At 41.0% G+C, this 26647-nt stretch overlaps 1 protein-coding gene across 2 annotated transcripts in view; it reads right to left on the bottom strand.

Annotated features, from left to right (window-relative positions):
- Positions 1-26647, bottom strand: part of RASGEF1B (RasGEF domain family member 1B) — a 562649-nt gene that overhangs the window by 283271 nt on the left and 252731 nt on the right. The window lies entirely within an intron of this gene.

The following is a 26647-nucleotide window of genomic DNA, read 5'->3' as shown; positions in this document are numbered from 1 at the left end:
AGGGATAAGCCAAGGGACTGAAAAACAAGGAAAATTGGAATGCTTTATTCTGGAAGTCTATAAACCAAGGGCAGTAACTCAGTAATAAAAGCATGGCTTTTGAAGTCACAGATCTAGATTTAAATCCTTGCTCTATCATTTACTAGACACAAGATAATGACCATGTCATAAGGCCACATTAAGTCTCAGTTTCTTCACCCGTAAAATGAAGAAAACAGCCATCTACTTCCTATAGAGGATGTGAAAGAAATGAGATAGATAATCCATTTAATGTCCTTAGCAGAATGCCTGGTACACAGCTGTGCTCAGCAAAGGTGTGTTATCCTTGACAGTGTTTGATAAAATTATAAGGAAGGAAATTCCTTGACTGAAATCTAATCATGTCATGGAAAGTTGCCTGAGTGTCTGCGATGCAGAAAGACAATGCAAACCTGACTGCCATTCTCTTTTCCAAACCCCCTGTGGCATAATTTTCTGGTTTCACAGTCTGTTCACCTGGAAATTGGGGGTGACAGATCTAGACAGCTTGGCTTGGGTGTCTATCTTGATGTGCGCTGAAAGCAGTGGTTTTGTTTGTAGAGATTATTCTGTTGCTTGAACTCCAGGGAGAATAAGTGGACATGTTGCTAATAGAGCTATACCTCTGGACTCCAGGCTTCCTGAGCCTCTCCTAGTATTTAAGAGAAAGGGGCCATAATATACTTTGACATAAATGCATTTGCAAGAATACAACTGGAAGAGATCGAGTGTTTTCTGTGGCTTCCCCTACTACTTCAGAGCTTTTGGTCCTGCTGTTTTGTAAACAGAAAGACCTGCACTTGAATATTTACTTGCAGTATCTTTTCCTCTTTACAACTAATGATATCATCATAACATGTCCTTTCATCTGGCCCCTTAGCCTAAGGAATCCTCTTTAAGGTTCTCATTAGGAAGGAGCTCTACACTTTTGGTGCTGCCTTGTCTGCAAATTAGAATCATCTGGAGAGCTTTTAAAAGTCCTGCTGCACAAACCACACCCAGACCAATTGAAGCAGACTCTCCCACACATTCTGGTAGTTTGAAAGCTCCCCAGGTAATGGCAATATACAGCCAGTTCAGAGAACCACTGTCGGACCAAACCCTGTACATACACCTGTGTCTAACAATACATTAAAAAAAAAAAACCAAAGAAGCAAGTCTACTCTAAAAAGAGGTCTCCAGTCAGTTAATCCTGAAGATTTGCCTGATAAACTGACAAGATAGATGTTGCCAGCAGATTGATGTGCACATGCATAAACACACACAAACATAGATATGCACAGGCACACACACACACAGACAGGCAGACACACACACAGACAGGTGGACACACACACACACACACACACACACACACACACACACACTTCTGCCTGCCCCAGTTGGCTACGGTTTCCAACTGGGTGAGGTACTTTTGACCCTCTCTCTTCTCAGGAAGTTTACTGTCTGCACCCATCTCATACCCTCAACATGACGGTTTGGGAGATAAGCTCCTCACAAAAGAGATAGTAACCCTTGAGATGTAGAAACATAGGCCAGGAGCCAACTGTCTCACCACAGTAGAAGAGGGGCTGCGTCCCCAGGAACTAGGCACACCCGAAGTTGAAACCAAAGCAGAGGAAATTAGAAGAAGAGATAACTTCTTCCATATTTATTACATGAAGACTTCAAATAAACAATATCAGACATCTGATGAAATGAGAGAAATTTTAATCCAAACTTTTGTTTTGAGGAGTGCAATCTGATAAAGTTTGGAGTATTCGTGTTTCATTTTTTTCCTTTTAGACTCACATAGGATACTGAAATCAATGGAATCCCTACATGCCTACTTCTGAGCCACAAGCACATTGATTTCTGAGCTTCCTCCCTCTGCCCTAGGTCAAGAGCTCAGACTCTCAATTTGCCTTGCACCTCCCTTCAAACCAGTTTGTTTGCATATTTTTGCCTCATTGAAAAACATCTTTGTATTTTTGCTGGCCCAGTTCTTGGCAGTAGCGACTCTTGCTGTGACTGAGGTGGAGAATCGTGAGGCAGAGAGAGGCCTTATATGTGGACACTTTCCATTTATAAGACTCAGGCTAGGGCACCTGCTTTGAAGGCAACAGCAGAAGCTGGGGAGGTGGACAGGGGAGGGCGGGGGTGGAGAAAGACACCTGCTAGGAATGGCCTTGGACCTCTAGTGGTTGGTTAAGCTGATTCGGCTTACATATGCATAAATGAAAAACAGCTTCTCATAGAAGACAGGGTCTCAATTTGAACATATGTGTAACAACAGACTGCTGTGCCAGGGGAGTGGGAGCCCGGTTAATTTCTCTCCAAGGACCCCACAGAAGATGAGAGAGGGTGTGGAAGCCAAAGCCCTTAGGGTTTAAGGACGGTGACAGATGGCCAGCACTATACAGGCAACAGCACAGCTCTTCTGCCTTCTGCACACCCCCGCCTGTGCTCTCTTGCCCTCTCTTGCACTCCCTTCTCCCCAATGCCTTTCCAAGGTTTGTAATTACTGGGCTGACTTGAGCATGACCAGATGGGTTTTATTTCTAAAATTTAGAGATTTTCCTTCAGCTTTCAAGTCCCTTTAGTAAGTAAATATTGGTCTCATTTTATAGACTTTGGGCCTAGTTCTTATCTTTCTTCTTTTAAGACTGGTCTTCTTGCCCCTTAAAAAGGTGGTTTCTCAGGGCGCCTGGGTGGCTTAGCCTGTTAAGCATCTAACTCTTCATCTCAGCTCAGGTCCTGATCTCACGGGTCATGAGTTCAAGCCCCACATTGGGCTCTGTGCTGACAGTGCAGAGCCTGCTTGAGATTCTCTCTCCCTCTCTCTCTCTGCCCCTTCCCCACTGGTGTATGCTCACTCTCTCTCAAAACACACAAACGTTGTTTTAAAAAAAATTTTTTTAAAGATTGTTTCTCTAGTTTCTTGCCAATTTCTCCTGTCTGACCTTTTCTTTCATATATATATATGTATATATATGTATATATGTATATATATGAATATATATGTATATATATGTGTATATATACTTTATAATTTTATAAATTTTCTTTTTTAAAAAAAATTTTTTTTAATGTTTATTTATTTTTGAGACAAAGAGAGACAGAGCATGAACGGGGGAGGGTCAGAGAGAGGGAGACACAGAATCTGAAACAGGCTCCAGGCTCTGAGCTGTCAGCACAGAGCCCGACGCGGGGCTCGAACTCACGGACCGCGAGATCGTGACCTGAGCCGAAGTCGGCTGCCCAACCGACTGAGCCACCCAGGCGCCCCATATAATTTTATAAATTTTCAAATGTTGTAATTTTTAATTTATTTAAATTGAAGTTAGTTAACATATAGTATTGGTTTCAGTAGAACCCAGTGATTCATCAGTTACATGTAATGCCCAATGCTCATCCCAACATGTGCTCTCCTTAATGCTCATCACCCATTTAGCCCATCCCCTTGGCCCACCTCCCCTCCAGCAACCCTCTTTGTTCTCTGTATTTAAGAGTCTCTGACGATCTGCCTCCCTGTTTTTACCTTATTTTTCCTTCCCTTCCCCTATATTCATCTGTTTTGTTTCTTAAATTCCACATAGCACTGATATCATATGATATGTATCTTCCTCTGACTGACTTATTTCACTTAGGATAATGCACTCTAGTTCCATCCATGTTGTCACAAATGGCCAGATTTCATTCTTTTTGATAGCTGGGTAATACTCCATTGTGTGTGTGCGTGTGTGTGTATATATGTGTACACACACATATATACACACACCACCTCTTCTTTATCCATTCATTAGTCGATAGCCCTGCTATAAAAATTGGGGTGCATGTGCCCCTTGGCATCAGAATTTTTGTATCACTTGGAAAAATACCATGCGGTGCAACTGCTGGGTTGTAGGGTAGTTCTATTTTTAATTTTTTGAGGAACCTCCATACTGTTTTCCAGAGTGCCTGGACCAGTTTGCATTCCCACCAAAAGTGTTCCCTTTTCTCCGCATCCTCACCAACATTTGTTTTTTTCCTGAATTAAGTTTAGTAATTCTGACAGGTGAGGTGGTATCTCATTGTGATCTTGATTTGTATTTCCCTGATGATGAGTGATGTGGAGCATCTTTTCACATGTCTGTTAGCCATCTGGATGTCTTCTTTGGAAAAGTAACTATCCATGTTTTCTGCCCATTTCTTCACTGGATTATTTGGTTTTTGGGTGTTGAGTTTGATAAGTTCTTTATAGATTTTGGATACTAACCCTTTATCCATTATGCCATTTGCAAAAATCTTCTCCCATTCCTGTCTGCCCTTCTTACCTTTCATCTCCGGCTCTCGGTTACCATAACCAGAAGCTTATTTTAACAATGGTGGGACTATGTTCTCTTACCCTATTGGGTTTAGGTGTCCTTTTTTCCTTTATCAATAACCTCTCTATGACTCAGTTTCCTCATCTATAAAATAGGGATAATAACAGTGTCACCTTAGAGAGCTATTGTGAAAATGAACAAGTTAATTTATGGAAAATACTTATAACAGTGTTTATAAGTAGGAAGTGCCAAACAATGTTAGTTGTTTTCTATGATAACATAGACATAAGTGGGGTCAGAGAAGACTGAAGGGGGTGGAGAATAGGGAGACCACAGCAATAATTTGAATTTCTTCCTTTTAAATATAGTCCATAATTTTACTAAACGACAAGTTCAAAATCCAAGACATACTTGTTGAATTACTTCCTCATAAGGCCATTAGTTACATTGTATTTGTTGAAATTTAGTAGTTTTCATCCCCTGCGCTCAAGGTGGAGAGACCTGCCTTGTAATTTAGACCACTGGGGTTGGTGGTTGTCATCAGAGCATGCACTGAAGTGAGTTGCTCTCCCTCTTGAATGCTTTGCGTGTCTTCCGATCCACCAACATCTGAAGGTTCAGTTGACATCCCTAGCTGGACGGTTGCCTCTGCTGATTAGAGACCTTTTATTAGACCCCAGCACCTTCTAAAATGTGCTCCTTCAATGCTCTTTCATCCACATAATTTATGATCTGTTTATAGCCTCCCCCACACTGGGTGCTTTTCTGTGCCCTCTCTTGGGCTAACTCTTCATTTTTTAGAGGATGTTTTTTCCATTTACTCTGATGACCAGTTGCCCTCTGCCAGCTGGCCCCAGAGGGCTGTTATCCAAACACCTGGCTGTTTTGATCTGCTATACACATTTTTCCAGGACTTGTAATAAGGCATTAAAAAAAATAGCAGTCAGATGTTCCTTTTCATTTTCCCTTCTCAATGGCTAAGCCAATTGCCCCTTTTTGTGTCCTTTAGGAAAATAAGATCCACAAAGCACCACCCTTGACCTCAAAGAAGAGTATACTACTGATGCGACTTAGGACACAGTCATTCTAGATATTTTTCCATCTTCATTTAAATGAACTTACAATATTCTTTTCCTGCCTATGATCTTCTATTAAATGAACAATCACATTTTCTCAGCAGTGTGCCAGCAATTCTCGGTGCATTATCTGAATGGAGCTTCCTTTATATTCCAGGCATGGTGCTAGGAGCTGGGGATGAGCTAGACATGGCCTCTGCTCACTTATAGCTTATATAACACAATCCTCAGCCCCAAGATGACTATGAGAAGAGATAAACAAGAAACTGTTCTCTATTTTTAATGTGCCTTAGAACAGTCCTTTACAAAGCTCCTTTTTCTTGGGCGAACCTTAAGTTGTGAGGCACAATTACAGTATTTAGATAGAGGCTGCCTTACTAACTTTATGTGTTCTATATGATATTTGCATCCAGCCGTAAAGGCAAATCTGATCAAACTGGGGAGAGGGGGATATAATATTGTATGTAGCAGATGGCTAGTCTGAAGTGATTTGACCTACAACTTCTGGCTTATTATGAATAACGTAAATAATAATTAAGAGCTTGGAGGGCACCTTGGTGGCTCAGTCCATTAAGCATCCAACTTTAGTTCAGGTCATGTTCTCACGGTTTGTGAGTTTGAGCCCCGCATCAGGCTCTCTGCTGTCAGTGCTGGTCCTGCTTCAGATCTTCTGTCTCTGTCTGTCTAAGTCCTTCCCCCACACACGTGCTCTCTCTTTCTCTCAAAAATAATAAATAAATATTTTAAAAAAGAGGAACTTGGAATTTGGAGCCAAGGAGTGGGTTGCTTTAAATATTAGTTCTACCCCTCACTAACTGTAACCTCATTAATCTCTCTCTGGGGGCGCCTGGGTGGCACAGTCGGTTAAGCGTCCGACTTCAGCCAGGTCACGATCTCGCGGTCAGTGAGTTCGAGCCCCGCGTCGGGCTCTGGGCTGATGGCTCAGAGCCTGGAGCCTGTTTCCCATTCTGTGTCTCCCTCTCTCTCTGCCCCTCGCCCATTCATGCTCTGTCTCTCTCTGTCCCAAAAATAAATAAACGTTGAAAAAAAAATTAAAAAAAAAATCTCTCTCTGATCCTTTTTCTTCTACTTCTCTGTAAAAGAGGATAAATAGTACCATCTTTCTCACAGGGTTGTTGTAAATAGCTGGCATCAATATATTTCAGATGCAGTGCCTTGGCAATGAGCAATAAATAAATGGTAGGTAATAGCTGTGGTTGTTGTCATTGTTAAAAGTGTGGTAAGGTGTCATTTTACAGGAGTACATTGAGTCCCACATGCTCTGAGAGCACTACACAGGACCAATTCACTTAGCTAGTGAATAAACCTATTTGCCAGCCAAGCGGCTTTGCTGAGTTGCTACTTATTCTTAGTGACTCTTGATGTGGCAGAATCTGTGATTCCTTGTTCAGAAAAAAAAAGTGCCTGTCACATAAGAAAAATAAATGCATATGTCTTTCAGTGAAAATATAACTTGGGAGAAAGCCAAGGAGCAGTGTAAACATTTCTATATTTGTAATTTTAGGGAACATTTGGAGATCTTAAACACATTCCCTGTACATAGCAATGTTTTACTTTAAAAACTGAGTTAGTATCTTACAATCCTTGTAACAAAGAGGATGGCTTTTGCTAAGTGGAAATGAAACATAATTTCCAACTGAATGAAGTGATAAGACCAACGATTAGTTGCCAAATGAAAAAGAAGAAAAAAGTGGCTGGCACTTAACCTTCTTCCTCAGACTGTAACGCAGAGGGGAGGAGCCGAGGACTTCAAAAACACACAGGAACTTCTCCCACATACAACTCCTGAAAACTCAAGAGATGTGAGCCACAGCTTCAAGAAAGAGAAATAGAGTTCTCATCTACCTGCTCAGAAATCTTCAGTGGCTTTGTGAATTGTCAGCTTTGGCAGCAAAATCACAGTTGCTAACAGATCTATAAAGAATCAGCTAAGGCATTTGTAGGGATACTTGCTATGGCTGCCATGGAGGTATGCACTCAGATCTCTATCAAGGGACCCTGTCTTAGAGAGCATAGTTGATCTGTGGCTTCTAGTTTTGAGGCCATGCTTTCCCCAGCCTCATAGCCAGTGACCGAGTATGGTAAGGGGGGCAAGTATGAGAGCCAGCCCATTCCTGCCAATGGAGGAGTCTTCTAAGAGACACCTTGGCTCAAGAAACTCATCATCCTGGCTGAGACTTTCTCTGAAGTATGCTACAATATGAGACCCTACTTATCCATTCCTTTGTTCCCTCCATCCTTTTGCAGATGTCAAGCCTGTAGTGTGGACTGAAGGCTCTCCCTGCCTACATCTTCTCCCTTCCTCTTTATCTTCACAGGCATTTCCACCAATAAAGCTCTTGTTGGTCTTATCCCATCCTTGCTGCTTCTCAGAGGTTCCAAACCTATATTCCAGTCTACCAGCTGTGACTCACAAAATAATTGGGTATTTTAGCCTGAGATGTTAAATCAATTAGTAGTGGTTGCTTGGAGCAGTATCTCATGAAGATCTTTGAGGCCAACTCTGGGCTCCAAGAAAAGTGCGCTACAACTGACCATCAATGTCTGCAGCATACACAGAGGGGGAATGGGAAGGCACTATGCCATGTATTTGTCCAACATGAGCACAGGGGCTAGTCTAGGCTAGCCTGGACATTTAAACTTCTATAACTAGGTTATTCAATGTTGTAAAATTGGAAAACTGGGAAAGCTGTGAAACTGTAGTTCAGATGCAGAACTCTAAGCTTACTAAATATCAGGCCTTCTGAACTTTACATCTCCTCCTTTGAATAGCAAGCCAAAAGAGAAGAAAGCTACCTATTTTTAAGCCTCCATTTCCTCATCTATAAAATATGCCTTAAATATTTCCTGCCTTAAATGTTTCCTTTTATTATTATGACATTTAAGTGGGATTACCTTAGGAAAGCTTATAGCATAATTTATGGCATTATGGAAGATGTTAGTGATTAATATTATGATGCCACTTGGGACCAAAAAAGTCATGATTTCAAGGTGCATATATTTATACTTTTATACTGATTAATAGTTTATTCAAAGCAGCACTGCATGGGTTGCTAATACATTTAACTACAGGATATGACAAACTCAACCAAAGTGATAACATGGTTGGATTCTTCCCTCTTCCTCTTGTAATGTGGGAAGCTTACATCGATCACATTGTTATTAAATGTTCAGATCATTTACATAGCATATAAATATCTTGACAGTGAGACAGATAACATTTCTTGAATTATGGAAGGATACCTATTTTTTCCTCAGTGATAGTCTCTTGAGCATCATATCATAAATCAATAATGACCTTATGGCACTCCCTACATACTCAGTGGAAAGTTCTCATCAAAATCAATAAACTCTTACAATTCATAAAGAGTATTACCCTTAAAATGATAGGACTTCCTTTTCTGAGAAAAAAAAAATAACGTGTTTCTGGTCAGGGCCCTCTGTCAGGTCTTACAGGGCTACTTAGAACCTTTATGAGCACACCCCAGCCTGTCCAAACCAACCCTAAACACACACACACACACACACACACACACACACACACACACACACAGAGTTCATAAACAGGAACTTCTAGTTTGTCCCCTATTCCACTGAGAAAATTAAGCTATCAATCCTCAACTCTCCAAACTACCTTCCCCACCCCTATAAACTTGTCTGTGTCCACACCCGTCTCCACTCCCTTCCAGGCCCTCTTCCAGCTTAAGATTAATCCTTCTTCGTGAAGCTTGATCCCTTCCTCAAACTGGAATCTGGTTCCCTTATCATTCTTTCTCTTCCTCCTTTATTTTAGATTCCTAAATACACCAGACCTTTATTCAACAGCACATATATGTTAAATCATCTGTCATTTCAAAGAATCTTCTTTTGGCCACATGTCTTCTCCTTCCATCCTTTCTATCCTGGGCCAGTTACTTATAGTCTTGGGTTCCTCTCTTTTACTTACCAGCTGTTCCTCACATACTACAAACATTTCTTTTTCTTTTTTCTTTTTTTAGTTTATATATTTATTTTGAATTTTTTTTAACGTTTATCTATTTTTGAGACAGAGAGAGAGCATGAAGAAGGGAGGGTCAGAGAGAGAGGGAGACACAGAATCCAAAACAGGCTCCAGGCTCTGAGCTGTCAGCACAGAGCCCAATGAGGGGCTCGAACTCACGGACCGTGAGATCATGACCTGAGCCGAAGTCGGACGCTCAACCGACTGAGCCACCCAGACGCCCCTATTTATTTATTTTGAAAGAGAGAGGGAGCATTTATTTTGAAAGTGGGGGAGGGGCAGAAAGAGAAGAATAGAGAGAATTGCAAGCAGGCTCTGTGCTGTCAGTGCAGAGCCAGATGTAGGGCTCGAACTCACAAACTGTGAGATCATGACCTGAGCCAAAACCAAGAGCCTGATGTTTAACTGCCTAAGCCACCCAGGCACCCCTGCAGTCTGATTTCTTATGAGAGCTCACTCCATCAGACTATTCTGGAAAAGGGCACCACTGACCTGATTGTTAAATCCCATGGCCATTTCAGTCTTAATGTTACAAGATTTCCTGGAAGTTTTTAAGACTACTGACCCCTCCGTTCTAGAAACTTCCATCACTGGTTTCTATGCCATCACTCCCTCCTTACACTCCTACCTCTAACACTTTGCTTTCTTGGCCCTCTGAAAACTCTTCTCTCTCTGATCCTTCTTTCACTATTCATCCAACACTTAGCTATTGAACACCTGCTATGTGTCAGGCATCCTGCCAGGGACAGGTGAAATGTTTAACAGACATAGACGTTAACATCAGGACCTAAGCACAAAAGAAACAAGCAAAGAATCCATTTTACTCATGTAGTAACCCTAAGCAAACATCTAGAAGGGGTAATTTTCCTGGATAGAGGATCATTCTGGAGGTGGGTCTTGAAGGATCAGTAGGCATTTGCTAGATGCAGAGAGCTAAACAAGGAATGAGGCAAGGAATGTTCGTGACAGAGGGAACAGTATGCACAAAAGCCTAAAGGTTAAGATAGCACGTGTGTTCAGTGAACATCAAGTGCTTTAGTTTGACTGGTATGTACCTTGCTAACAGCAAATGGTGTGAGATGAGATCAGAGAGATAAACAGCCTTACAAGAAAAGCCCACTAATACGTCTGCTGTTACCCAATTTCCATACTTTCCAATTTCATTCATTCCTGCTTCTTCAGCCATCCTTTGATATTTGTGAGCCCCAAATCCATTAACACAAAAGTCTTGACACTGGTCAAGACATCATCCCTCAGCACTGGGCCCTTGTGTCTAAAAGCCAATAGTACACTTTTGTCTGGATGTCTTACAGGCATTTCTAATATACTAGAAACAAAACTCATTATAATTTAGCCCTCTCACTGCCCAAAACAAAACAAAACAAGACAAACAAAAACCCCTTATACTCTTCCTATATTCTCTATTTCCATGCATAATATCACATCCTAAATAAAACAAGAGTTTTATTTAGGAGTTATCCCTGAATCATCCCTTTTCCTAATACAATACCCAGGCAATGACTAAGGTTCCATAAAATAAACTTTATTGATATTTCTACTGTTTGTTTCTTCCTCTTTTTTCTCCACACCTGATTAAGTTCAGACCTTGCCATCATTCCATTGACGACAATGGCTCTTCACTCATTAATCTCTCTGCTTCTAACTGGAGACTGTCCAGTCTATCCTCTATAAAGTACAGAGAGTGATCCATCTAAAACAGTGCTTCTCCAACTTTAATGTTACAAAAAAAAATCATCTACAGAGCTTGCCAGAACATAAATTGCTAAGACTGATTCAGTAGCTCTGTGTGGGGCCTGAGAATTGACATTTCTAGTAAAGCTCCCAGGTGACATTAATGCAGCAAGTACACTGACTGCAAATGGACTAGTACTGACCTAAAACAATCCTGATACGGTGACTCCCCTGCTGAAATGCCTCAATGCCTCAATCTCACAGTATAATTTGTAAACACTTCCCTTTGGGATCCAAGATCCTCATGAGCTAGCCACTGCCAACCTTGGCCACGCTGTTTCACACCTCTGCCTACAGGTGGCATTCACAGCTATTCTGAGCTCCCTGTAGTTTCCCAAATTTACTCTTCCTCTGTTCATTCTCATAAGTCAGTTTGGAAGCCCTCTCACCAGCAGCCCTGGCCTCGCTGTCCTCTCTCTGGAAAACACCTAATTACCTTTTAATTTCCAGTGTAGCATTTACTAGGGATCCTCATGTAAGCCACCTTTCCACCTTGTCCCGAAAGAACTGACAGTTCTCTCTTCTATGACTCCACTCTATGTTTATATTTATCATTAATTCATAACCTCTTCACTCTACACCTTTATGTAACTGTCATTTGTCTACTCAACTGTGTTCTTCAACGGCAGGGACTGTGCCTCATTTGTATTTACAACCATATATACAACACAGTACCCATTACCTGGCAGTTGCTCAATAAATATTTGCTAACTAAAGAAAAAATTATAATAGTTATTGTTTATTAGGTAGTTATTACATGAAAACCACTGTGCTAGACGCTATACACAGGCACAAACACACCAATTAATTTAATCCCCACAGCAAATCTATGAGACGGATACACTGTCACCCCCACATTACAGACAAAGACACTAAGGCTGATAGAATTTAAGTAACTTTTCCAGGGTCACAGATCTAGAAAGTCACATATCTACTAAGTAATAGAGACATAAACTGAAACTATGTCCCACTCCAAATTCCAACCACTTCACTACTGTGCCTTCCTGAAGTGTAACTATGGCATTAAATCAGAATGTTGCTAAGGACTCCACGTCAACATCACATGATTCTATAGTTAAGAATCTTAAACATTAAGAAGGAATAACTTAAATATGAAAGACCCTGCTAAATATGCCCATAAAATATCATACATGGTTTATAAATGTCTGCGTTATGTTCTTGTGCACTGTCACTTTAAATTTTAAATAAGAAATTAAGAATACAAGCAAGGAGGGGCACCTTGATGGCTCAGTCGGTTAAGTGTCTGACTTTGGCTCAGGTCATGATCTCATGGTCCTGGGTTCAAGCCCTGTGTCGGGCTCTGTGCTGACACCTCAGACCCTGGAGCCTGCTTTGGATTCTGTGTCTTCCTCCTTCTCTGCCCCTCCCCTGCTCACACTCTGTGTCCCTCTCTCTCTCTCTCTCATTCAAAAATAAATAAACATTAAAAAAAATTTTTTGAAAGAGTACTAGCAATGGATAGCTAAGACTCTGCCCTATACTTTTTAAGAGAAAACAAAGTCCTTCCTAGTAATAATAATGATGATGATGATGATGATGATAATAATGATATTATTCCACTGTAGCATTTCTCAGAGAAGATAAGCTCTTGAAGAGGCTCCAAGAAAAATAAAGGGTGAAGTAAATTTAGAACTCTGCATCACATAAGCTGCCTCCTGAAGATCCATAATGAATGTATGCTAAGAACGTCTAGAAATTCTGCAGTTTAGGCTTTTAAAAAGCTAAATAAGTATATTCCTTGAGGGCCCCAAGCATATTTGAACATAGAATCCTTTAAGAACTAATGCCCTATAGAACACACTCCAAGGAGCACAGAATCTAGCCATTTTTTCTTGACTTAAATGACAATAAATAAATAAATAAATAAATAAATAAATAAATAACACAAAGCTGCACAGCACACATTCTTTCCAAGAGACAAACACTTTGAACTGAGCCAATTCCACTTGTGGGTTCTTTCGTTTTCTTTGAACATCAGCAGCTGTTTTTTACTTTTTTCTATTTTACTTGCAAACACTTGAGACCGTGTACCATAATTTCTTCACATTAGAGAGAATTTCACTTAGTTCTTAACACCTCAATCACAAAAGGATATAAACTGCTTGAAGGAGTCAGTATAAAAAAGGTACACTGGATGGGAATGTAATAAAGCTAAGGATAAAATTAGCATTGTACTTTTTAGAACTATGTCCCCAATTCAGCTCTAACTTTCTAATGGTTAGGACAAAGAGAAAACACATAATGTTACAAGATGAATTGCACCTTTAAGAGGAAAACAAACCAACTACCCGGGATTAACATGGTCTTTTTCTGGTACTGAGACCTAAAAGCAATGTCCCCTGTGGGATCTCATAAAGGGGACCTTGTGAGATGTGATGAGCAATGCCCTCAAACACATCCCATGGTAAAGGCAATAGTCAATAGCTGTTGCTGATGTCAACCTGCACTGGGAGCGACGAGCAGTTCCAATCCCAAAGTGCAATTCGGTTGAAACACTTTGACAAGACCCCAATAATAAGGATTGAGGTAGACAGTTCTCTGATGACCTTCTTCAACCAAGGGAAAACTTTTTATATCTAGAGCAGTGGGTGGACTCTAACATCTGCAAATCTCCTTTATAATTGTGATTTCTCACAGCAAAAATTTTGATAGGGACTGCACTGGAAAAAGGTCAGGAACTCAAGGTTTAGACAATCTGTGTTGTTGGTTAAAAGCAGATCCAAATGCTTTCACATTGAACAGTGGCCTGGGGTCGGGTAAGAGTAGTAGCCAGTTTCGGGAAATACTGGTATGTCCGTAAGGAATACGAATGCATTTGAAAAGATTCGGGATCCACTGATACCTAGGGAGACATGCAGGAGGACAGTTTCCCTCTGACTGTGCTGAGCTAACCTGCCCCCTTGGTAGCCCTGAGTCAGCTGAGCGACCTTGATTCCCACCCATTACCCACTTCTGGCTCTGTCAAACAACGTTTCAGTGACTCTTCAGTGTCTCTTCTACCCATACTGTTTGACCAAACCCTTTGATCCAGACCAGAACAATTAACTTTCTGACAGAAGCATCACTGACAGTGTATAACATGAAACCAGACAGAAGAAAACAATAGCAGGCTATTTTCTGGCCCTTGAAAGTGAAGCCTAAGAAATGCATGTTTCACAGTGCCCTGGCCATCTCAGTGCCTCACCAGGTGACAGAACTCATGCTCACGTAAATTTGCTGTGGCTTTTTCTATGCAGCCATTTAAGACACAGCTACGAAGAATAAAACTGCACCATAAATAATTTGGAACACTCTTGATGGATAATTTACAAGGCACAGCCCGACACCTGATATGCTTAACAAATCACCTAAAAGTGAAAGAACTGAGTCATAGAAACCACGCAGCTCAGCCTCATGGGCTTTGCCTAAGCTACATAAACTTTTTAAGTCCTCTTACCTCTTTTCTCCACCTCTATCAACTGTGTTCTCAATGTAAGCAAACAGGGATAATACAAAACATAAAGACTAAATCTGAGCTAGTTAGGTAATAGTATTTCACTAAGAGAACTTTACAGGGAGGTTGCAAATTGTTCCAGTCATCCATCTTGCTTTTAGTGGCTTTGGTGCTTGGAGAACTGGAAGGGAGAGCCTTCCACTCTCTTAGACGCTGAAAAGGAAAACTCTCCAAGTCCATATATAAAACTTAGGAGAGATTCAAATATAAAGCTTTGATAAACAGAAAATGGATCCTGTGTGTGGCATGTGTGAAAAAGTTAATGAAAAGCCTGTTGTACCAACAAACAGAAGTTTACTATGTTGCTGGGAATGTCTTAAGGTCACATTTTCATTAAGGAAATAATCATGAGTATATTGTGACTCATTTGCAATTTGGTGGCATTGAGGGAAAATTCATTATTTAAAGCAGCAATCACATCTGTGTTGCTTTTTCTCCAGCTCCTAGGGATTTATTTGACTTTGGAAATGGAAAAACCCAGACAGCCCATTCCCTTTATGTAAATAAGCATGCACAAAAATAAATGAGCGAGCAAATGCTCTTTACTAAGGGGAAAATTTCTCATAATCAATCATCATTAAGCATATCTTCTGCTACCCCAGCCCTGGCTGGTCACGACTCACAAAGATTTCACCTCATTTTATTTGTCATGGTAAATCATGATAAAAATAAGCCCATGCCTTATTTTTTTTTTTTTTTAACTTTCAATGACTTTTAACCATGCTTTACTCAATGCCTTCTCCTAGCCATGATCTTGTTCTTTGCCTGGTACTCTCAAATCTCTAACTCTGAATATCTTTGCTTTCAGATTTCATTCAGATCTCATGTGGCTTAACTTCTCATTTTCAACCCTCTTGGCTTCATTTCCTTCTTCCAGGATTGATTCAACAAATTATTACTTCAACCCCTCATTTACTAGCACATTCACCACTTAACCTTTTTCTTTGCACTTGCCCTTCAACTTCCTTAATTCATGCACCATCTGCCTTCCGTGTTCTTCTACCCAGACCAGGGATCACTTTCAAAGGAGATTACACTATCATATCAACTGTATTTATGGTTCCCAAACTCTGTTCGTACCACCCAGCAATTCTTTAGCCTAAGCTAGTGAACTTCCTCTTTGCCTTCATATTTCAAGATTTCATCGCTATCTTAGAGTCCCTGACTCCATTCCCTATTTGCTGCTCTCAGGAAATGAAGCTGTCTCTCATTTTACAGTAAAATAGAGGCAATCGGGCATGAACCTCCTCAACCTCCCCCTCCCTCCTCCTCACTGTCACCAAATATGTCCATAGCCATGCTTATTCTGACCTCATTCCCTCACATGCTTGAGAACTAGACATTTCTTTTTCTGTGCATCAATTTTGTCTTTTTTCATATTCTTTGAGGGTCCCCCATGCCTTTTCCTCCTGTATTTTTTAACCTTTGTTTTCAGTACTTTCTTCCTTCCAGTCTATAGATTTTCTCACCACTTTCCAGTTAATAAGAACCTTCCTTCAGTTCACCGTCTTCCTTTAGCCAATTCCTTCACTCTCCCCTCTTCTTCTGGCCAACCTTTAGAAAGTATAATCCATTTCTTTACTGCCAATTCACTCCACTCAAAATTCTTCCTGGCTTTCAACCACATTCCAGAAACTATTATTCAGGTCAATCAAGGACTTCTTTACTGACCAGTCCAGTGGTATTTCTCAGCCCTAATCTCAGTAGCCTTGCTGTACAAAGTGTCATAGTTCATACCTTCTGCCTTCTTAAACTTGGATTCTGTAACAGTATTTTCCCCCTCCTCCTCTACTTTGATGTTCCTTTTGGGTTTCATCTTTCTCTGACTGATCTGTATTCAGCCTTCTTATTTTCTATTGTGCCTGTTCCTTGGTCTTTTCTGCTCATTCTTACAGCTTCCACTATCACCTCTATGCTGTTGATTTCCAGATCTAGCTCCCTAGGACAGAGCTTGTGACAGAGATCCAGACTCATTATCAGGCTGCCTATTACATGCTCAACTTTGATTTTGTCCATAAATACCTCATGTTCGACAGGTTCAAAACTTAGGATGTCTTTATACTTCCTTTATATCTCCTAAATATTCTGGGTTTCATTAATGACATCGCCATCTACCCAATTCCCAAAATTAAGAACCTGAAGGGGTTAACCATGACCCTCTAATAGATACCCCCCTCACCAATCAGTCCATATATTTGTGTAATTCTACCTCACAAATATCTCTGGAATCCTTTTCTCTCTTTACGTAGCTCATCTTTCATCTCCCCCCCACCCCGCAACCTTTATTTCTGTTGTTGTTGTTTTCTTTATTTATTTTAGTTAACATACAGTGCAATATTGGTTTCAGGAGTGGAATTCAGTGATTCATCACTTACATACAACATCCGATGCTCATCACAATCCAGTGCCTCCTTAGTATCCATAACCCATCTAGCCCATGTCCCACCCATCTTCCTCCCTCCATCAACCCCCAGTTTGTTCCTACCCAACCTTTAAATAACCTCCATATTATTTGATGAGGATTGGCTTCCATTCCTTTAACCTCCTGCCCATTCTCATTCATGTGTACTTTGGTGACTCAACTCTATGCTGTTCCTCTAAGCAGCATAGATCCAACATAGATCCAGATGCCTACTCCATGTTACCATGTGAACGTCTCAACTCTATCTCAAAGCAAAAATGTGTAAGGGGCAACTAGGTGGCTCAGCCGGTTGAGTGTCCGACTTCGGCTCAGGTCATGATCTCACGTTTGTGAGTTCAAGCCCTGAGTCAGGCTCTGTGCTGACAGCTTGCAGCCTGGAGCCTGCTTGGGATTTTGTATCTCTCTCTCTCTCTCTCTCTCTCTCTCTCTCTCTCTCTCTCCCCCTCCCCTCTCATGCTCTGCCTCTGTCTCTCAAAAATAAATAAATGTTAAAAAAAATTTTTTTTTAATTAAAAAAATGTGTAAGACAGCACTTATTATTTGGGTCCCATAATCTTGTCTGCTAAATCAGTAACACCACTTTTAAGCCATTTTGCAAGTCAGAAACCTAAGAGCTATCCTCAATGTTCCTCTTAATCACTTATATCCAACCCATGATCAGATTATTTCCATTATATCTCTTAATTCTTTTTTTAATGAAATTTTTAAATTGTGGTTGAGCATATATAACACAAAACTTGCCAACTTCTTTTTTTTAAGTTCACTAGTAAGAATATCCACATTGTTATGCAACCAATCCCCAGAACACTTTTATCTTGCCAAACGAAAACTCTGTTCCCATTAAACAATAACTCCCCATTCCTTCCCTCCCCTAGCACTGGCAGCCGTTCTTCTACCATCTCTATGAATTTGACTACTCGAGGTACCTCATATAAGCAGAATCATACAATATTTGTCCTTTGGTGACTGGTTTATTTCACTTAGCATAACGTCCTCATGGTTCAACTGTATAGTGGCATGTGTCATAATTCCCTTCCTTTTTAAGGCCCAGTGATATTCCATTGTGTGTATATACTACATTTTGTTTATCCATTTATCTGTTGCTGGATGCCTGGGTTGCTTCTCCCTTTTGGCTATCGAGAATAATGATGCTATGACCATGGGTGCACAAATCTCTCTTTGAGCCCCAGCTTTCAACTCTTTGAGGTGTACACCCAGATGTAGAAATGCTAAATCGTACAGTAATTCTACTTTCAATTTTTTGAAGAACAACTGTACTGTTTCCCATAGCGATTGCCCCATTTTACACTCCCACCAACAGTGCACAGGGTTCCAATTTCTTCGTATCCTCTCCAACACTTACAATGTTCTAATTATTTGATAGTAGTCATCCTAATGGGAGTTAGGTGAACCTCTTAATTCTTAAATCCATTTTTTCCATCTCCAGTGCCACAAGCCTGGGCTATAAGAATACCATTGAAGCTGATACTCCTGGACCTACTCTAGGCATCCTTCAATCCATTATCTATATTATAGGTAGAGTGATCCTTTCAAATAAAAATTTGATTACTGTTATCTCCCCAGTTAAGATCCTTGGACGGTTTCTTGTTGCTGTGAGGACTAGGATAAAAATTCTTGTCATAGTCTGTGGTCATCTAGTCCCTGTGCACCTCTCCAACCTCACTGCATGTCAGTTTCCTTTGCTCTTGGCCCTCCAGCCACACAGGCCACCTTCAGTTCTCCAACGAATGTGGAATGATACTTCTCACACAGGCCTAAAGATCATGGATGTGGTTGTATATGAGTGAGGGTATGAAGGAGAGAGAGAAGGATAGAAAAGAAAGAGGGAGAGGGAGAAGGCAACGTCCGGAGGACTAGCTAACAGATTATAGATTGCTTGTTCTTCTCTATAGAGAGCAATACTCTCTTTTGGCTACAATTTCTCAACCTGCTTCTTTGTTTCACTGTGTGGACTGAGCTGGAAAGAATACATCTTAGACATTTTTTTTTACATATCAAATGAAGGAAGACTCTTTCTGATAAGATTTGTAGCCCATTTCACATGACTCCCAATTAAATTGGTCGGTATACTAGTTTGCTGTGGCTGCCTTAACAAAATACCACAGACTGAAGGGCTTAAACAATAGAAATCTATTCTCTCCCAGTTCTGGAGGCCAGGAGTCTGCAACCAACGTGCCTGCAGGGCTGGTCTCTTCTGAGGCCTTTCTCTTGGGCTTGTGGATGGCTGTCTTTTCCCTGTGTCTTCACATGGTCTTCCCTCTGTGCATCTCTGTGTCCAAATTTCCTCTTCTTTTAAGGGCACCATTCATATTGGCCCACCCTAATAACTTCATTTTAATTTAATTACCTCTTTTAGACCTGTCTCCAAATACAGGCACATTCTAAGGTACTGAGGGTTAGGACTTCAACCTACAAATTGGGGGGCGTGGGGGCGGGGGGAAACACACTTCAACCTACAACAGAGGTCAACATGTAGAGTTTTATGCTAGGATTCAGCATATTCCATCTTTTCCTTTTTCTTGAGAAGCACCCTTATTTGTATTCCTCACAATAATACCTGAAGATCACATTTCAAGTGAGCTAGCTTCCAAACCTGAGGTCTTCATTTAACATTCTACAACATCCTAAAATTTAAAAAAAATACCATGAGGCATTTTACACACTTACAGAAAAATAAAAGATAACTCTGTGGATGTCATTTTCTTACCAATCCTATTAGTAAATGTATTTTATTCGTGGATGTACTGATGACTGGCCTGTTTTTACAAAAGACTTGCGAGTCTATGTCATCTATTCATTCCTGCCGATTGAGCTCCAGGGAAGAACTGCCAGAAGGGGTCTACTCAAAAATCACAGCCAGAGCCCCTTTGATTCGTGTGTCAACCCTTTGTAACCACCAGGCCTGTTGCCAACTGGGTGATAGATTCACAGCTCTTCTTCTCGCCTTGCCAAGCAGCAGCCTCTCTGGCAAGAAGCCTCTTTGGTGTCTCAGCAGCGTATTTGAGGCTATCCCTTCCTGCTGGCATCGTAACAACAGTGGGCTGCAAAGCCCCAAAGACCTTTCCCTGCTCCTAGGGTCCACTTGGCACTAGCGCCCAGGACCTGATCCCCATCAGCAGCAGCTTTTGGTGACCTCTGCACACACAAATGCACACACATACCAGACCAGAAAGGATGCTTAGCCAGTGTTTTGCCCTCAAGGAACAGACACTCAATTTCTCTGGAACTTCAAAAGCATCTTCTGGCTGACCCAGCCTGGCTGGCTCGGTCATTTGGACGGCCAACTTCAGCTCAGGTCATGATCTCATGGCTCATGGGCTCGAGCCCCATGTCGGGCTCTGTGCTGACAGCTCAGAGCCTGGAGCCTGCTTCGGATTCTGTGTCTCCCTCTCTCTCTGCCCCTCCCCCACTTCCTCCCTCTCTCTCTCAAAAATAAACATTAAAACTTTTTTTAAAATTACAATAGGGGCGCCTGGGTGGCGCAGTCGGTTAAGCGTCCGACTTCAGCCAGGTCACGATCTCGCGGTCCGTGAGTTCGAGCCCCGCGTCGAGCTCTGGGCGGATGGCTCAGAGCCTGGAGCCTGTTTCCGATTCTGTGTCTCCCTCTCTCTCTGCCCCTCCCCCGTTCATGCTCTGTCTCTCTCTGTCCCAAAAATAAATAAACGTTGAAAAAAAAAAATTTAAAATTACAATAAAAAAATAAAAGCATCTTCTCATTTTTGTATGGAGTCAGCTGAGGCCAATAATCACAGTGTTATCAGGAACACAGGCCTACTACATCTTTGACAATGAACAGTTCAGGGATCCTAGACCTAGCAGTAGGAGAGGTAGCAGAACAGATCACAATTCCCTTGTTTTACAGCTGAAAATCTCAGCAGAGTATCAGGGGTCAAAAGAGAAATTGACACACAGAGACCGAAGTATCCAATTCCTGTGCTGAATTCATGCTGTTGACCTGAGATGACTCATTCTAGTGGCCGCCTTCTCGCTCCCCAAAAGGAGATTTATCGACATAATGAGAACTTTCCCAAATGTTAGAAGACATTAGCGATATTTTCTCTATACCTTTTTCTCTATAAAATTACTGAAATATAAAAGTATTGACTTAAGGCAACAATGTGAGAAAACAAAATGGCAGAATCAATAGAACCCCATTCATTCTTCCTGCACAATAACTTATTTTACTTTTATAAAACTATTAGGCAAGATAGAAATGCACCAGCTTCTGAAAATATGGAGAGACATTAAAGTGAAATGTCTGAAGGGCTATCCCTCTGAATATCTGTGAACTCTGTCCCTGGGCTATACATTTTTATTTCTCATTTTCAATCCGCTTGTCCTTTGTATGAATTGGAAGAAAAGCTATTTTATTTAGGGCAATGCTAGACAATCATACTTGGAACCATTGACATGGATTTTTTTTAAATGTAAGTTCCCTCCACCACCCATCAAGATCATTTTCCAGGAATGCATTCTTGGGGCCCAGATGGTGGGGCCCCTTAGTCTGACACCAGATTGCTAACACAGCAATGTAAAGGTGGGTGCTCACAGAAAACATAGAGAAAGACAAGCTTTGCCACATATAATTTGCATGAACGGCTCCTCAGGGGATGGCAGGCCCTTGAAAATGTGCAGAAGGAGCAAGCTGATTTTTTGCCATAAGGAATCAAGGTGTAGCAGCCCAGCTATGTGACAAGGCATCTGGATGGAGGAAGGTCTTTTCTGTCCCAAATCCACCACCTTTCCCAAAGGCATTGCCCCACTCCCCCACCACACATGCAAGGGCGACAGATGGCCCAGCCCCACTCAGTTTTATTAAGGGCAGTGGGATTTAACCAAGCCCTGACAGAGCTCACCTTAGTGAAGATGGCAAAAGACGCAGTGAGAAGAGTGTGTGTAAATGATCAGGTTCAAGAGCTCACGCTCTACAGGAAGATAAGCCTTTGCCGGAAAGGAAAGAGAAACGCTTTCCAGAGTTCTTACTATTTTTAGTGTCACAGAAAAATATTTACTGTGTTCAATCACCAAGTCTATTGAAGGCAATTTATGTGCATTAAAAAATAAGCTCAGCATTTAAAATTATAATGAGAGACACTGCAACTATGTGTGCAGAAGTGATTGCACAGAAGCCTGGCAAATCTGAAATGATCCAAACACTCTCTGCCTTATCCTGGGGAGCTCCCTACCATCTACAGCTGTGTCAAACCTTTATTCAACATCCTTCAGCTTGTCAGACACCAACTGCTGTTCATTTTCAAATGGGAAGCCCGAGTGGACACAGCAGCATTGTTACATGGTTAAGCACTGTGCCATTTGAGTACAAAGTGGGGAGTGGAGAGAGGCAAAATGGTACATTTCATTGCACACCCTACCATTCATTTGATCGCTGTTTTCTCTTTGTTGTGCATTCCAGGTGTGCTAGGTTATGTCCTCATGTAAAGAATGATGAAGTTTCTATCCAGAAAAGTGATATAAACAGGTGAAGTTCAACTTCTGTCACCCCAAGGTGTCTGTCTGTAAATTCTAGACAAAAACACCACATGGAATATTTTTAAAAGCTCCACATAACCAGCAAATCAAGGATTGGTTCTGCTCTTCTCCAGGTATCGTCACCTAAATCACTATAGGCTCTATTCTACAAGGAAACAGGAAGTGAATGCACAGTTTACTGTGTGGAAAACTGTACTGAATGTCTCCAGATGTTCCCAAATATCCCCTGGGGAGCAAAATTGCCCCTGGTTGAACCACTGGCTTAATAGAATCAATGGAGCCTTTTAGGAAACATTTAATTTCTTAACATGGGGGTCCTCTTTTCAGGTTTTACAACATAACAAATAGCTTCGCACAAAGAAGCAAAACTCTTGGTTTCCTTTAGGAAACTTAAGTCTTATGCCAACCTGGCCCATTCCATTCAACCTCTGTCCTTACATTTACTTAGCATCTTTATAGGCAAAGCACTCTATTTAAGCCCTGAAAACACAAATGTAAAAACACACGGTACTTTACCTGAAGAAGCTCAGAATTCAAGGGAGAAACAGACTTTGAAGGAATGATATAAGAAAGTCCAAATGGCCTGCAAAACTTGCTATATTATCATTCTTTCATATTCCCTTTTCTTTTGGCCCTTACCTCCTCTATATGACTTTTGAATTTGTCTCTCCTGAGCTTTGACCATGCAGCATTACAGCATTCCATCCCTCTATGATTTTATTTCTCAGCATAAGGGACTATGGACTTGTCACTGACATCCATGCAAATTTCACATGTGTAGTCAGGTAATTTTGACATACCTGCCCTCTGCACACCTGTGGTCTACTCAGGCATGCACAAATAAAAAAGAATGTATAGGAATCCTACAAGAAGGAGGATAAAGAGATCAGATTTTAATACTTTCATATTCATTTTGCTTTTTTTCTTCCTAGATGATCTTTGGTCTATCTGTAAAGTTCCAAAAAAGGGATATTTTTACCTGCATAATAAGGCCAATTATGGACAACTACTATTCATAATGATTATCAATTTATAATTAGTAAATGGAAAAAAGAACTATAAACTCTTACCACTCCTACTCTTCCTCCAGAAACAATAACTTACCAATACTAGGATTTCATGCATTTGGAGTTAGTAGCCTGCCTCCAGCCCCACCCCAATGGAGAATGAATGCTTTACAGTACAATGGCCTTACCTGACTCTAATAAAATCCAAAGATCACTTTTCTGCCTCATTGTATTGTCCCTTAAAGCATTTTGCAGTTTCCCACACTTTCTTTTTACTTTTCAATGTCCATTTTATTTTTTAGAGTAAGAGCATGAGTGGGGGAGAAGCACAAATTCATGAACCATGAGATCACGACCTGAGCCAAAGTCAAACATTTAACCAACTGAGCCACTTGGGCGCCCCCCTCCCCCAACAAACACTTTCTTCTATCTACCTGTGACATGACACTCTCTTGGTTTTCTCCTTCCTTCGCTGGCCACAGTTCATTCATCTACTTTGCTGTTTCTTCCTCCTCCTCAGGTCAGCTTCTGAATATTAGAATTCCAGTGGATACAAACCTGGATTCTTTTCTATCCTGTATCTTTACCTTTTCCCTACTTGAGTTCCTGGGTTTAAATAATTGACATTGAGGATGACTTCACAGATTGATTCCACTCCAGGCACTCTGTCCAAGTCAGTAGTAGAAATAGCATGACTTCTGCCAGTGACTGGTTCAGGGATGAGCAAACATAAGCCAGTTTGGACCAATAAGATGTGAGCAAAGGCTTGTTAGGGGTTTCTTGGCCAGGACCTTTTTATATTGAGAGCCACAGTTAGTCAGTGTGTGTGTGTCTGTCTCTCTTTGCCTCTCTCTCCTCCTTTCACATATGAATGAGAAAGCCCACGGCTCTGATATCAAATACACAAAAACCAACTTTGGGATGCAGCAGACACTAGAGCAGTACAACAGAAAGAAAGAAACATTTGGATCTTTGAAAAAATCATCAAAGTGCTATATAAGCCAAACCAGATCTATACGTGGGTTTCCTCTTATGTATAATTATCATTTAACCTACTTCTATTTGGGTTTCCTGTTATGTGTAACAGGAAATATTCTTTTTGTTATGTTTTGTTTTTTTGAGAAAGAGAGAGTGCAAGCAGGGCAGGGGCAGAGAGAGAGGGAAAGAGGGAGAGAGGGGGAGAGAGGGGGAGAGAGACAGAGAGAGAGAAAGAGAGGGAATTCCAAGAAGGCTTCTCACCATCAGCAGAGCCCAACGTGGGGCTTGAACTCACTAACTGTAAGATCATGACCAGAGCCAAAATCAAGAGTCAGATGCTCAACCAACTGAGCCCCCCCAGGTATCCTGTAACAGGAAATCATCAGCTAACTGATACAATCATCTACATGCTTATAACTCTGAAATTTTTGTCTCAGCCTTCATATCTGCCCTGTAATCCATATCCATAGATATAACTGCCTACTTGACATCTTCACCTGGATATATAATAGACAAAACTAACTTGTCCAAAAATGAGCATCCAGTTACCCCTTTCTATGCCAAATCTGCTCTCTCCTGGGCTTCCCCACCTTTGTAAATGCTACCATATGCTCAAGACAAACCACCAGTGTTGTCTTGGATTATACTTTTCCCCTGAACCCATATCTGATCTATCAGTTATGTCCATCCTACCTAATCATCCCCTTAACTATCCCCTTGCTGCTTTTGGTGGTTTTACCATGTGTGTGTGCCCCTAAAAGAAATAATTTAATTTGCTTGTTTCTGAACTTTACTTATGCAGAAGAATACTGTATATATGCTTCACATTATTTTTATAGCCATCCATGTGGACACACAGAGCTATATTTTATCCAGTTCTCCTGCCATAGAATATTTCATTTATTTATACATCAAATTTACTTATTAATTCTTCTGCTAGATGGACATTATTGTTCCCAATTCTTTTGCTGCTATGAATATTGCCATGTTGCCATGAATATTCTTATACTTCTGTCCTAATATTTAGGTACAGGTTTCTTTGTGAGTATACGTAGGATTGGAATAGCCAAGCGATAGTACATAAGCATCTTCAGTCTTACTTGGAAATGACTCAATGTCTACCAAAATGTTTACAGCAATTTATATCCCTATGACCAGCAGTGTATTAGAGTTCCCATTTCTCAATATCCTTGCCAAAAACTGGTGTCCTTAGACCTGTTAGTTATTGCTGATATCATAAATATAAAATGGTATTTTGTTACTTTTTTCTGGAATACACCAATACTCCCAGACACATGTATGGCCTGCTTCCACACTTCCTTGAGGTCTTTGCTTGTGTCACTTTCTCGGTGAAACTATACCTGACAACCCAATTTCAAACTGCAGCCTCTAGATATTTCCAATCCCTTTTCCCACCTTATTTTTTTTTAAGTTTATTTATTTATTTGGGGGGAGGGGGAAGGGGACACAGCACAAGTAAGGGAGGGGCAGAGACAGAGGGAGAGAGAAAGGATCCCAAGCAGGCTCTGCACTGTCAGCACAGAGCCCAAAACAGGGCTCGAACCCATGAACCATGAGATCATGACCCAAGTCGAAATCAAGAATTGGATGCTTAACCAACTGAGCCACCTTACTTTTCCCTATTGCACTTATCACCCTTGTGCAGTGTTATGTGCTGTGTTATGTCCTCCAAAAATTCATATGCTTAAGTTCCAACCCACTCATACCTCAGAATGTGACTGTATTTGGAAAGAATCTTTGAAGAGATGGTTACCATTAGGTCATTAGGATGGGCCTTGTTGAATCTGAGTGATGTCCTTATAAGAAGAGGAAATTTGGACACAGATATACAGAGGGACCACCAAGCAGAGACACAGGGAGAAAATGGTTGTCTACAAGCCTAGGAAAACTGTCTCAGAAGAAACCAACCCTGCTGACAGCCTGAATCCAGACTTCAGGCCTTAAGAACTGGGAGGAAATCAACTTATGTTGTTTAAGCTATCCATTCTGGGGAGCTATGTTATGGTAGCACAGCAAATTAATATAGACATATTAGAGTTTT

This window comes from Prionailurus bengalensis, chromosome B1 (assembly GCF_016509475.1).
Source record: "Prionailurus bengalensis isolate Pbe53 chromosome B1, Fcat_Pben_1.1_paternal_pri, whole genome shotgun sequence".
Classification (NCBI taxonomy): Eukaryota; Metazoa; Chordata; class Mammalia; order Carnivora; family Felidae; genus Prionailurus; species Prionailurus bengalensis.
The sequence above is the reverse complement of the archived record's forward strand: the minus strand, read 5'-3'. Positions and strand labels throughout refer to the sequence as shown.